This window comes from Rhinopithecus roxellana, chromosome 3 (genome assembly GCF_007565055.1).
Source record: "Rhinopithecus roxellana isolate Shanxi Qingling chromosome 3, ASM756505v1, whole genome shotgun sequence".
Lineage (NCBI taxonomy): Eukaryota > Metazoa > Chordata > Mammalia > Primates > Cercopithecidae > Rhinopithecus > Rhinopithecus roxellana.
Window position 1 is genome coordinate 30,749,397 of NC_044551.1, and position 12,644 is coordinate 30,762,040.

The 12,644-nt window shown below is 37.5% G+C and overlaps 1 pseudogene across 1 annotated transcript; it reads left to right on the plus strand.

Annotated features, from left to right (window-relative positions):
- The first annotated feature begins 3,600 nt into the window (after nt 1-3,600).
- LOC104662038 lies at nt 3,601-4,469 on the plus strand (annotated as a pseudogene). Its single transcript, XR_747921.2, has one exon. The product of XR_747921.2 is annotated as a 60S ribosomal protein L8 pseudogene (transcript).
- Nucleotides 4,470-12,644: the final 8,175 nt, after the last annotated feature.

The window sequence follows — 12,644 nt, forward strand, 5'->3', positions numbered from 1 at the left end:
CACTCTCTTTCTGCCTTAGATATTTGCAGGCATAAAGCCCTTCTCTTTATTCAGGCTCTGAGAGGCCCATCATGACCATTCTATCTAATGATACCCCCTCCCTCTCTACTCCTGCACCCTCCTTTGTTTTCCTTCACTATCTTGCTACAGTCCTTGTTTATGTGTTCACTGTTTGTCTCCCACGTTAGGATGTAAAGTCCATAAGACAGATAATTTTTCCTATTTATTGTTTTGTGCCCAGAGAAGACAGTTTTGCCCCCTATGAATAAATATAGGAAGGGAGGAAGGAAGGAAGGGAGGGAGGGAGTTAGGGAGGGAGGGATTCAACTTGGTAATGCTTCAAGAGTAGAAGTAAAACTGAAGCTAGAAGAAACAAAAAATGAAGGAGTCAAGAGTGAGCTGGCAGATGTGATTTTATAATCAGAAAGGGTTTAAGCTTATGGTAACCCCTTTTTCTGATACTTGCCTATTAGCAATATCAGTAATGGAGGCTGTATGGAAGGGAGGGAGTTGGTTCTAGAACTAGACTGATCCTGTATCCAGTGCAGGGGAAGCAAAGGGATCTAATATCTGTTGATCACCTCCTATGTCCAGACACAATGCAGGCACCTTGCAAACTCTGTGAGATTTGAGGAAACTGAGGAAAGTGGTTGAGTAATTAGACTGTGATCACCAATCAGTGAGGGGTGGAGCTTACATTAGAATTTAGACTCCTTGGGATCTAAAACTCATGCTCCCCATATGAAGCCATGATCCTGACCAATAATGTCTTACTGTTGCTATAAGGTTTACATTGAATTATATAGTACCTGCTTGAAAGAAAATACTAACGAAGTCTGAACAAATAGCCCTATTAAGCTAACCCCCTTTTATGAATAAATAAACACTAAAAATGGCCATTTTAATTGTTTGCTAACAGGGCATCTAAAATATTTGAGAATACTGTCATTAAAATGTAAATGTTTCTCCTGTAATTTTACTTATCAAACACTTGTTTAATTATTATAAAAATGAATTTTTCCCCTAGTCCATAGCAAATGCAAAAATGAATTGTATTATTGTTGTTTAAATCAGTGGGGTCAATAAATCAGGCTAAAGAATCTTTAGCCTGTTTTGTGTGTAAACATCTGTATAAACACATATACATATGTATAATGTTGATAAAACCTTATGTAAGCTTCAGCATTACTAATCACTTCATAAAAATGTGCTGAAACTTGTCCACTCATCAGAACCACATTCTTTGGCAATCAGAGGATAGTATGATGAATTCAGTTTATAAAATAACTCTCTGCAATAGAATAGAGATTTTAGTGAGGAGAAAAATTGGACTGAATATAGCATAAAAGGGAAGAGTCATTCATTTAACAAATGTTTATTGAACACCTACTAAGTACAAGCCACTCTGTTAAAAACTGGAAATTCCACACTAAATAGGCTCATTGTCTTACCTGGAAGAACTTGTGGTCTAGCAAAAAGGAATATTATGTTCAACCTTCGGTGCTCAACTTTGAAATAAAATGTTTTAAAATGGACTAGTATGGTTTTAATATACCAACTATAATTTATTTCTATAATGCCTATCCATAATTTCAATAAAGTATAGTAATTTCTCTCATGATGTGTGCACTGACTGGGCTCAGCTGGGTGGTTCTTCCTTGGGATCTCTCATGAAGTGGTGGTTAGAGGTCACCTGAGGGAAGCAGTGATCTAAAGTTTCACTTGGGCTGGACATCCAAGGTAGCCCACTCAAATGGTTTCAGTAGACTGAAAGTCTACTGAAACTTGTAATTTACATGCATTTAGAAACAGGTTCAAGCATCTTACTTGCCCATCATTAGAAAGAAGATCACTTTTAAAGTCTCAAATTTTTCCCTAGTGCCTCATATAAAAAAGAACTATAATAATTTTCACAATAACTAACATAAATTAACTTTGGGAAATTGTTATCAATTCTTCATATTTGAATAGGTAGGCTCAGAAAACCCCCAAAGACTCTCCCTATACTTAAAAATGTGTAACTCACCATGTGGTTTAGTATTCTCAAAAAGATAAGTAAGGAAATAAAAAATTCCAGATGGCAACACGAGAGCACCCGGATCTATAAAGCAAACATTAGGTCTAAAGAGAAATATAGACTCCAATTAATAATAGATGGAGATTTCAACACCCCACTCTTGGCACTGGACAGATTTATCTAGATCTAAAACCAACAAAGAAACATCGAATTTAAACTGTAGCATGGACTAAATGTACCTAACAGAGATTTACAGAACATTGCAATCAACAGCTGGAGATATACACATTTTTCTCATCAGCACTTGGAACATTCTCCAAGATAGACCACATGTTAAGATACAAAACAAGTCTAAAAAAAATTCAAAAAACATAAATCGTAACAAGTATCTTACCTAACCACAGTGGAATAAAACTAGAAACTAGTAGCAAGAGAAACATTTAAAACTATACAAATGGGCCAGATGTAGTGGTTCATGCCTATAATCCCAGCATTTTGGGAACCCAAGGCTAGAGGATCAGTTGAGGCCAGGAGTTCGAGACCAGCCTGGGCAAATATAGCAAGATCCCATCTCTACAAACAATTTCAAAAATTAGCTAGGCATGGTGGCACATGCCTGTACTCCCATTTACTCAGGAGGCTGAGGCAAGAGGATTGCTTCAGCTATGATCACACTACTGCACTTCAGCCTGGGCAAGAGTAAGACTTTGTCTCTCAAACAAAAAAACAAAAAGAAAACCAAACAAAAAATACTATACAAATACATGGAAATTCAACAACATGCTCCTGAATGGCCAGGCATGGTGGCTCATGCCTCTAATCCCACCACTTTGGGAGGCCAAGGCAGGCAGATCACCTGAGGTTGGGAGTGCGAGACCAGCCTGACCAACACGGAGAAACCCCATCCCTACTAAAAATACAAAATTAGCCGGGTGTGGTGGCACATGCCTATAATCCCAGCTACTCAAGAGGCTGAGGCCGGAGAATCGCTTGAACCCAGGAGGCAGAGGTTGTAGTGAGCCAAGATGATGCCACTGCACTCCAGCCTGGGCAACAAGAGTGAAACTCCATCTCAAAAAAAAAAAAAAAAAAAAAAAAAATTCAGTAACATATCTATACACAAATAGTGAACTAAAAAAAAAAGTCAAGAAGGCAATCCTATTTACAAATGCTACAAAGAAAATACAATGATTAGGAATAAATTTAACAACAATAAAAACAAAAACACAACAACAACAAAGGAATGAGTTTAACCCAGGAGGTGAAAGATCTCTACAAGGAAAACCATACAACACTGATGAAGGAAATTGAATCTTTAGCCTGTTTTGTGTGTAAACATCTGTATAAACACATATGCATATGTTGATAAAACCTTATGTAAGCTTCATCATTACTAATCACTTCATAAAAATGTGAAGTGTCATAAAAATGTGAAGTGTCATAAAAATGTGAATGTCAAAAAAAAATGAAAAGACATTTGCATCCATGCTCATGGATTGAAAGAATTAATATTGTAAAAATGGCCATACTACCAAAAGCAATCTACAGATTCAATGCAATTATTATCAAAACTACCAGTCCTCTTTCGGCAGCGCTAGTGAGCTGGACCCGTTGTCATGGGCCGTGTGATCCGTGGACAGAGGAAGGGCGCCGGGTCTGTGTTTCGGGCGCACGTGAAGCACCGTAAGGGCGCTGCGCGCCTGCGCGCCGTGGATTTCGCCGAGCGGCACGGCTATATCAAGGGCATCGTGAAGGACATCATCCACGACCCGGGCCGCGGCGCGCCGCTCGCCAAGGTGGTCTTCCGGGATCCGTACCGGTTTAAGAAGCGGACGGAGCTGTTCATTGCCGCCGAGGGCATTCACACGGGACAGTTTGTGTATTGCGGCAAGAAGGCCCAGCTCAACATTGGCAATGTGCTCCCTGTGGGCACCATGCCTGAGGGTACGATCGTGTGCTGCCTGGAGGAGAAGCCTGGAGACCGTGGCAAGCTGGCCCGGGCATCAGTGAACTATGCCACCGTTATCTCCCACAACCCTGAGACCAAGAAGACCCGTGTGAAGCTGCCCTCCGGTTCCAAGAAGGTTATCTCCTCAGCCAATAGAGCTGTGGTTGGTGTGGTGGCTGGAGGTGGCCGAATTGACAAACCCATCTTGAAGGCTGGCCGGGCCTACCACAAATATAAGGCAAAGAGGAACTGCTGGCCATGAGTACGGGGTGTGGCCATGAATCCTGTGGAGCATCCTTTCGGAGGTGGCAACCACCAGCACATCGGCAAGCCCTCTACCATCCGCAGAGATGCCCCTGCTGGCCGCAAAGTGGGTCTCATTGCTGCCCGCCGGACTGGACGTCTCCGGGGAACCAAGACTGTGCAGGAGAAAGAAAACTAGTGCTGAGAGCCTCAATAAAGTTTGTCTTTATGCCAAAAAAAAAAAAAAAAAAAAAAAAAAAACTACCAATGATATTCTTCACAGAAATAGGAAAAAAACTTAAAATTTGTAGGGAACCACAAAAAAAAAAAAAAAAATCCTAAGCAAAAAGAACAAAGCTGCAGACATCACACTACCAGACTTCAAAACATACTACAAAGCTGTAGTAACAAAACCAGCATGGTGCTGTCATAAAAACAGATACATAGACCAATGGAACAGAATAGTGAACTCAGAAATTAATCTGCACATATACAGCCAAATGATTTTTGACAAAGTCACCCAGAATACTCATAGGGTAAAGGATAATCTCTTCAATAAACGGTACTGGGAAAACTAGATATCCATGTGCAGAAGAATGAAACTACCTGTCACCTGTTTAAAAAATCAACTCAAGTGGATTTAAGACCTAAATGTAAGATCCAAAACTATAAAACTACTAGAAGAAAACAGGGGAAATCCTTCAGGACATTGGTCTGGAAAAATATTTTATGTATAAGACCTCAAAAGCATAAGCAACATAAGCAAAAATAAACAAATGAGAAAGGGGATTAACATCCAGAGTACACAAGGAACTCAAACATCTCAGTAGCCCAAAAAAAAAAAAAAATCTGATTAAAAACTTGGCAAATGATCTGAACAGACATTTCTCAAAAGAAGGCATACAGTCACTAAACATATGAAGAAGGGCTTGACATCACTAATCATCAGGAGAATGCAAATCAAACTATAATAGTGTATTATCTCACCAGAGTTAGCATGGCTATGATCAAAAAGACAAAAAATAACATGGTGGCAAAGATGTGGAACAAAGGGAACTCTTATACACTGTTTTGAGAAAGTAAACTAGTGCAGCCACTATGGAGAACAGTGTGAATGTTCAAAAAAAAAAAAAAAAAAAAAACTACAAATTGAGCTACCACATAATTCAGCAATACCATTATGGGCATTTATCCAGAGGAAAATAAATCAGTATATCAAAGAGACCTCTGCACCCCCATGTTTAATTGCAGCACTATTCATAATAGCCAAGATATGAAATCAACCTAGTTGTACAACACCAGATGCTTGGTTAAAGAAAATATGGTATATATACACAGTGGAATACCATTCAGCCATAAAAAATAATGAAGTGCTGTCATTCACAGCAACATGAATAGAATTGGAGGATATTGTGTTAAGTGAAATGAACCAAGAACAGAAAGTTAAACTCCGCATGTTCTCATTCTTATGTGGAATCTAAAAAAAGTGGATATCACAGAAATAAAAAATAGAACAGAGTATATTAGAGGCTAGAAAGGAGGAGAGCTAAGAGGGAAATAAGGAAAGATTTTTTAAACAATACAAAATTACAGCTACATTGGAGGAGTAAGTTCTAGTGTTCTATACTACTGGAAAATGACAATAGTTAATAATAATATGTTATAGAGTTTCAAATAGCTAGAAAGAGGATATTGGCCACGTGCAGTGGCTCACACCTGTAATCCTGACATTTTGGGAGGCTGAGGTGGGAGGATTCCTTGAGCCTATGAGTTCAAAACCAGCCTGAGAAACATAGAACGACCTCATCTCTACTAATCTTTTTTTTTAATTAGCTGGTCATGGTAGTCCACATCTGTAGTCCCAGCTTCCACTTGACAGCTGTGGCAGGAAGATCGCTTGAGCCCAAGAGGTCCAGGCTGCAGTGAGTTGTGACAATACCATTGCACTTTAGCTTGGGTGACAGAGGGAGACTCTGTTTAAAAACAAAACAAAACAAAACAGAAAGAAAACTGTCCCCAATAGAAAGAAATGATAAATGCAAATGAGATGATGAATATGCTAATTATAATTACTGTGTGTTAATTTTGTAATGTTATTCAGTAAATACATATGTGTGTGTGTGTGTATATATATATGTGTGTGTGTATGTATGTATGTATAGACACAGGGTCTGACTCTGTCACACAGGCTGGAGTGCAGTGGCACAGTCATAGCTCACTGCAGGCTTGAACTCCCAGGCTCAAGCATTCCCCCTGCTTCAAGCCTCCTGAGTAGCTAGGACTACAGGCACTGCCACCATACCTGGCTAATTTTTGTAATTTTTTGTAGACATTTGATCTTGCTATGTTGCCCATGCTGATCTTGAACTGGCTTCACGTGATCCTCCCACCTTGGCCTCCCAAAGTACTAGGATTACAGGTATGAACCATCACTCCTAGCCAAAAAAAAAAAAATTAAATTAAATTAAAAAAATAATAATTTAGTGAACTGAGTAAAAACAAAGAAAAAACAAGAAATGTTCAGATAGTAAAGAACAGATTCTAGCATAGAAGGAAGAGAAAAAAGTACATTAAGAGGTCTCAGTTGCAATTTTTTCCGAAAAGAACTTCCTCCAGCCTCACTCACTCTTTGTGTAGTCCCACAGTGCTTTCTGTACCTCCTGTTCTCCATAAACAAAGATTCAGTCCCATTTCCTAGCTCCCATTTTCATTGTAAGCCCTGCTGCCATTTATCAGTATAGACACGCTTGTTGATTCCCGAGCTCTCTGGGAATCTCCGGATGATGAGATTACAAAGAAAGTCTCAGGAGGCTGGTTCACTGGAGGGCATTTTGAATTGATTGTGAACATGTGTTGGGTGTGTGGGTCAATTAATTCTGGGGGTAGGCTCAGGTGGCTCAATGAAGAAGGCTACCTCCTTAGGCTACTTCTGACCTCAATTTAAGCAAATTATTTATAGTTGGGATAAAGTAGTTTTTGCATGACCTTAAAGTAAATTGAACAAGCCAATAGATAATGTAATGATCACCCACTTTGAAGCTCCATTTTTTTTTACAGGAAAGAGATGCATTTAGATATTTGGTAAGAACTTCATAGAGACTAAGGTGATGGAAGTGTGGGAAGAAATTTCAGAAGCAAAGAGAAATGGTTTGTTTTTTACAGAAATAAATGGGCCAGTGTTTCAAATACTCCATTTCATTCATGAAATTGGCAGCAGTATCAATAAGCTCAATTGCTAGCAAATGGTGATCTGATTAAAGTGGGAAGAATATATCCAAACAGGTAGAGATTATGAACTAAAATTCCTAAGATTAAATTATTATTATTTTTTTAGATGGGGTCTCACCCTGTCACCCAGGCTGGACTGCAGTGGTGCAATCATAGCTCACTGCAGCCTCAAACTTCTGGACTCAAGTGATCCTCCTGCCTCAGCCTCCTAAGTCACCAAGATTAAAAACATATACCACCATGCCCCATTAATTTCCTGCCTTAGCTTTCCAAAGTGGAGGGATTACAGGCATGAGCCACCATGCCTGGCCTAAAAGTACATTCTTTCTTTCTTTCTTTCTTTCTTTTTTAAGAGATACTGTCTCATTTTGTTGCCCAAGCTGGTCTTGAACTCCTGGCCTCAAGTGATCCTCTCACTTTGGCCTCCCACAGTGCTAAAATTACAGGAGTGAGCCACCACTAAAAATATTCTTAATGTATTATTTTCTGACTGTGTTAGTAGGACATTGGGTAACTTTTTTTTTGCCAGAAAAAAAAAATCTTAAAGATTTGCTTTTACTTTACAAACTATACATTCCTTGTTCTCTTGAGAATGTCATTCCACTTTTCAAGTTCCCTGAACTATACTAACCCACTTGAAAAACTAAATTGACCTCAGTTATCCTTGTTTATGCTGTTGAACATGAACTTCTTAAGGTCACATTGCATTAAGTTGTTCATTCCTTTTGTTGTCCCATTCCCAAGTATCTCCAGGTGCTTAAAATGTCGATAGTAACAATGAAATCACTAAATGAAAACTGGAGACAATATGCCCAAATTTCAGAGAAGAAAGAAGAAAATGTTCTTTCTCTTCACTCCTCCCATGGAATATGAAAATGATAAAGAGAAGCAGTGACTAACCTCCAAACTCTTGCTTCAGGGCAGGCAAACGGTGTTTCAGATGGATGTCTAAGACATTCAAGCTCCAAGCCCCAGACCTGCAACACCTCTGTCTCCTACCCTTGGATGACTCAGTTCTACAGTTTGGATTATATGGTCCGCATTTACCTGGAGCTCTTCCTTAACTGATCTATTATGTATAACAGGATGGCTCACCCAGCAGCAATTTTGCAATCTCTTTCTCATGAAATATTTTGCAAGAAAGCTCTCCCTTTGACACCCTATTCAGCATAATATTGTATCATGTGTAGATTAATATTGCATTTTTTCCATGATCAGTTATCTTGCAAAGTGAGTTATTCAGAACACAGCCAAGAATCAATAGGAAGATGAAAAAATTATCTGAAAAACCAAGTAATACTCTTACAGAATATTACTCAAAGAAGAATCTCTCTGGCCATTACTCGGGACTTATTTACTTCTATTTTAGATACAATCCTTACATGCTTAATAAATCAACTTGTTATTCACCCAATTCTATGCAATCTTTTTTAGAGATCGGGTGTCACTGTGTCGCCCAGGCTGGAATTCAGTGGTACGACCACAGTTCACTGCAGCCTCGGCCTTCCAGGCTCAAGCCATCCTCCCACCTATAGTAGCGAGTAGTGGGAACTAAAGGCAGGCTCCACTACCCCTGGCTAACTTTTTTGTGTTTTTTAAAGAAACAGATCTCACTGTGTTATACCTGCCTCAGGTCCACAAAGTGTTGGGATTATAAGCATGAGCCACTGTGTCCAGCCACTAATGACATTCTTAAAGTTACTCCTAGGCTAACCCAGGCCATAAAGATGGTGCAGAACTGAAACACAGTGCCTGGTCTTACACAGGTCCTCAGCAGCCTTAGAATGTGCTCAATGAACTGTTTATGATGTGACTGAATGGGATGATGAGACGCAGCCCAACAACACTATGTTCATTATGAGAAACTTAGTGAAAATATTTGGATCTGAGGATTCATTTATTTCTCTTCTTCATGTAAAGAACCATACTGGCTCTTCTTTTTAAATTGTAAACTCTGTGAACAATGTAAGTGATTGTCATTCATATTCTGCCTTGGTATCAGAAAGCTCAAAGCCAAGATTGTGATCCATTTCTCATTACTGTAAAGGATTTCATGGAAATAATTTTGTGTTTTGCATTTTGTTTTGTTTTTTATTGGAATCATTTTTCTCACTTATTTTGAATTTACATCTTTTTGCCATATTGTTTTATTTTTAAAAACTCATATGGAATTTATTATATGCTAGACACTGTTCTAAGCACTTTGCAAATATTAATTCATTTAGTTCTCATAGTTACCCTACGTTATCATATCCATTTATGGATAGTTAAAAATGGAGGCACTTAGAGATTAGTTGTATATCATTTAATCTACATAAAATCTTTTTGGAATATAAGAAAATATATGGCTGGGTGCAGTGCCTCATGCCTGTAATCCCAACTTTGAGAGGCTGAGGCAGGTGGATCACTTGAGACCAAGAGTTCGAGACCAGCCAGGGCAATGTGGCGAAATCCCATCTCTACAAAAAAAATAAAAATTAGCCGGGCATGGTGGCTGCAGCCTGTAGTCTCAGCTACTTGGGAGGTTTAGGTGGGAAGATTGCTTGAGCCCAGGAGGCAGAAGTTGTAGCAGTGCTGAGATTGTGCCACTGCACTCCAGCCAGGGCAACAGGGGGAGACCGTGTCTCAAAACAATAAATAAATAAGTAAATAAATAAAGCAAGCTTATTCAAGCTGGAAAGGCTGATTAAAAAAAAAATTTTAATGCTTAAAATCGATAAGTTAGTAAAAAGCAATAGGTAGAAATATAGAGGTAAAATACTAGGGGAACAAAAGGTAAAGGTTTAAGTGATTGCTTTTGGAGAATATGATTCAGGTGTAAAGGATCATGGGAACTGCTGTGTGTGTATGTGTGTGTGTGTGTGTGTGTGTGTGTGTGTGTGTGTGTGTAAGCCTTTAACACTTTAATCCTTTTTAAACCAGGAATGTGATTTCTTTGAAATTTCTAAAATATTATGAAAACATCCACACAAACTTCTCAATCATAAAAGTGACTATCCTTTGATCACTCGCTGTGTGTGGTTCACTGAAAGGATATGAATTGTGTGATATCATAGGGAATTTCCTGAGCAACAGAGTGAAATTGAAAAATATGTTCGACTCTAGATCTGACTACATTTGAGGTTGGTATAGCTCTTCTGTCAAGGTACATGTCTTCAGATTACTAAGGTTCTACTTCTCTGAAACACAGTACAAAGCTATGGCACTTTTGAAGCAAATACCTGAGAACAGGGCTTTTCACAGTGCTGGCCTCAGACTCTGTCCCTCATGGTCCATGAAGGATCATCTGTCTGTTTAGCAATTAAATATTTTTTTAAACTTACAATAATTATTTATATATATTTTGTAAATTTGAGATGTAAGATAAACTATAAGTTTTGCTAAAATCTTATTCTGTTCTAATAATTTATAGACTTTAAGAGTTTGTACTGTATTAATAAGAAACTCTTGCTTAACATTCAACTAAACTGAAATATTGTCTCTTGAGCTCAGTGTTTTCAAGTTAATTAAATATTATCACTTAAATTTGTTACATTAAGTATGTTTCATTGCTGTCATTCCAATTCAAAGAATATACCCATCTATCAAAAGCAGCTCATTAAACATTAAAAGAACTGATAAAAATGGTAATATAAATACTGTGACCCAAAATAAAGTTGGAAGTAGGAATAGGGAGAAGTGCTCTAGTGTGAATGTAAAATGCAGATCTGTATGTGCAAAAGCAAATAAATCTAAACGTGTAATGATTTTGCACAAGCAGCCAAAAAAGAAAAGTGTGATTAAGCCCCATGATGAATATATGATAAACAAACTTTATTGGAAAATTGATCCACTGCCACCAGTCCCAGTACATTATCTGTTAGAATACTTGTCTATAGCAACACACAGCTCTAGAGGACTTCAGGCATAATGACTGTTCTTGTAAAATCAATCAGTTTTTACAAAACTGTGCAGAATTATGGTATTCAATAAATGATTTCTTTTTCTGATGACATATAAATGACCAAACTACCAACTGATACTTAAACAAATTTATATACCTATTACACTTTATTGCTGTGAAGTTTTTTAAAATCATAAAAATGTAAATGCCTTTTGTTATACCAGGGAGAAAGCAGAATACTTTTGAAGAATAACATGTCCAAACAACATGTCTTACTAGGAATGAATAACTTACATAACACATAACAATTAAAACAACGTTATATTGCCTCAGAATTAGAAATACAATCTAGTGAAACAGAAACCAGCAGTTGACCCCAGCATATAAATAAAAATGACATATAATGGAATTGACAATTCAAATCAATGGGAAAAGAATAACGTATTTAATAAATTGCACTTGAACTATTGTTTATTCATTTTCAAAAAAAAAGTATCTTTACCTCATCCTACATGAATATAAACTCCAGATGTTTTAAAAACATAAATGTCAAAAGAAAAACATTTTTAGATGTTAGAAGAAAATATAGATATATTTGTTTATATGTGAACCTTAAATTGAGTAAGAATTTCTTAAACAATATACCAAAAACACAAGAAGCAAACGACATGAAGAAAAGGTTGATACATCTGATTATATCAAAATGCTTAGCTTGAATATAAAATTTTAAGATATATTTATGTACTAAAAATATAAAATCATGAATCATTGTTAATTTGAGAGAAGCAGGAAAAACAATAGATCCAGAGAAAGTATCCAGGAGATTTTAATTATATGTATAATTTCTCAAAAACATCTTTATATCCATATATGCCTATCTATATATAATTGTATCTATATTTCTCAAAAATATGTATAATAAGCATTTATGGCAAAATGCTATAGTTTGACAAAGATGTCTTACTGGTGTGGGTTGTATTGTTTTCTATAATTTATCTATTTTATGCTTGAAATAGATTGTAGTAAAAAAATTCAAGAATATTTAAGAGACATGGAAAATAGAATTTCAGGTCCATCACATAGTAATAAGAGCTCCAGAAGGAAATATTAGGGAAAATGGAAGCTTAGTGATATGGTTTGGCTGTGTACCCAACCAAATCTCATCTTGAACTGTAGCTCCCATAATTCCCACATGTCATGGGAGGTACCTGGTAAGATGTCATCGAATCATGGGTGTGGGTCTCTCCCATGCTGTTCTGTAAAGGGGAGTTCCCATGCACATGTTCTCTTTCCTGTCGCCATGTAATATTGTGAGGCCTCCCCAG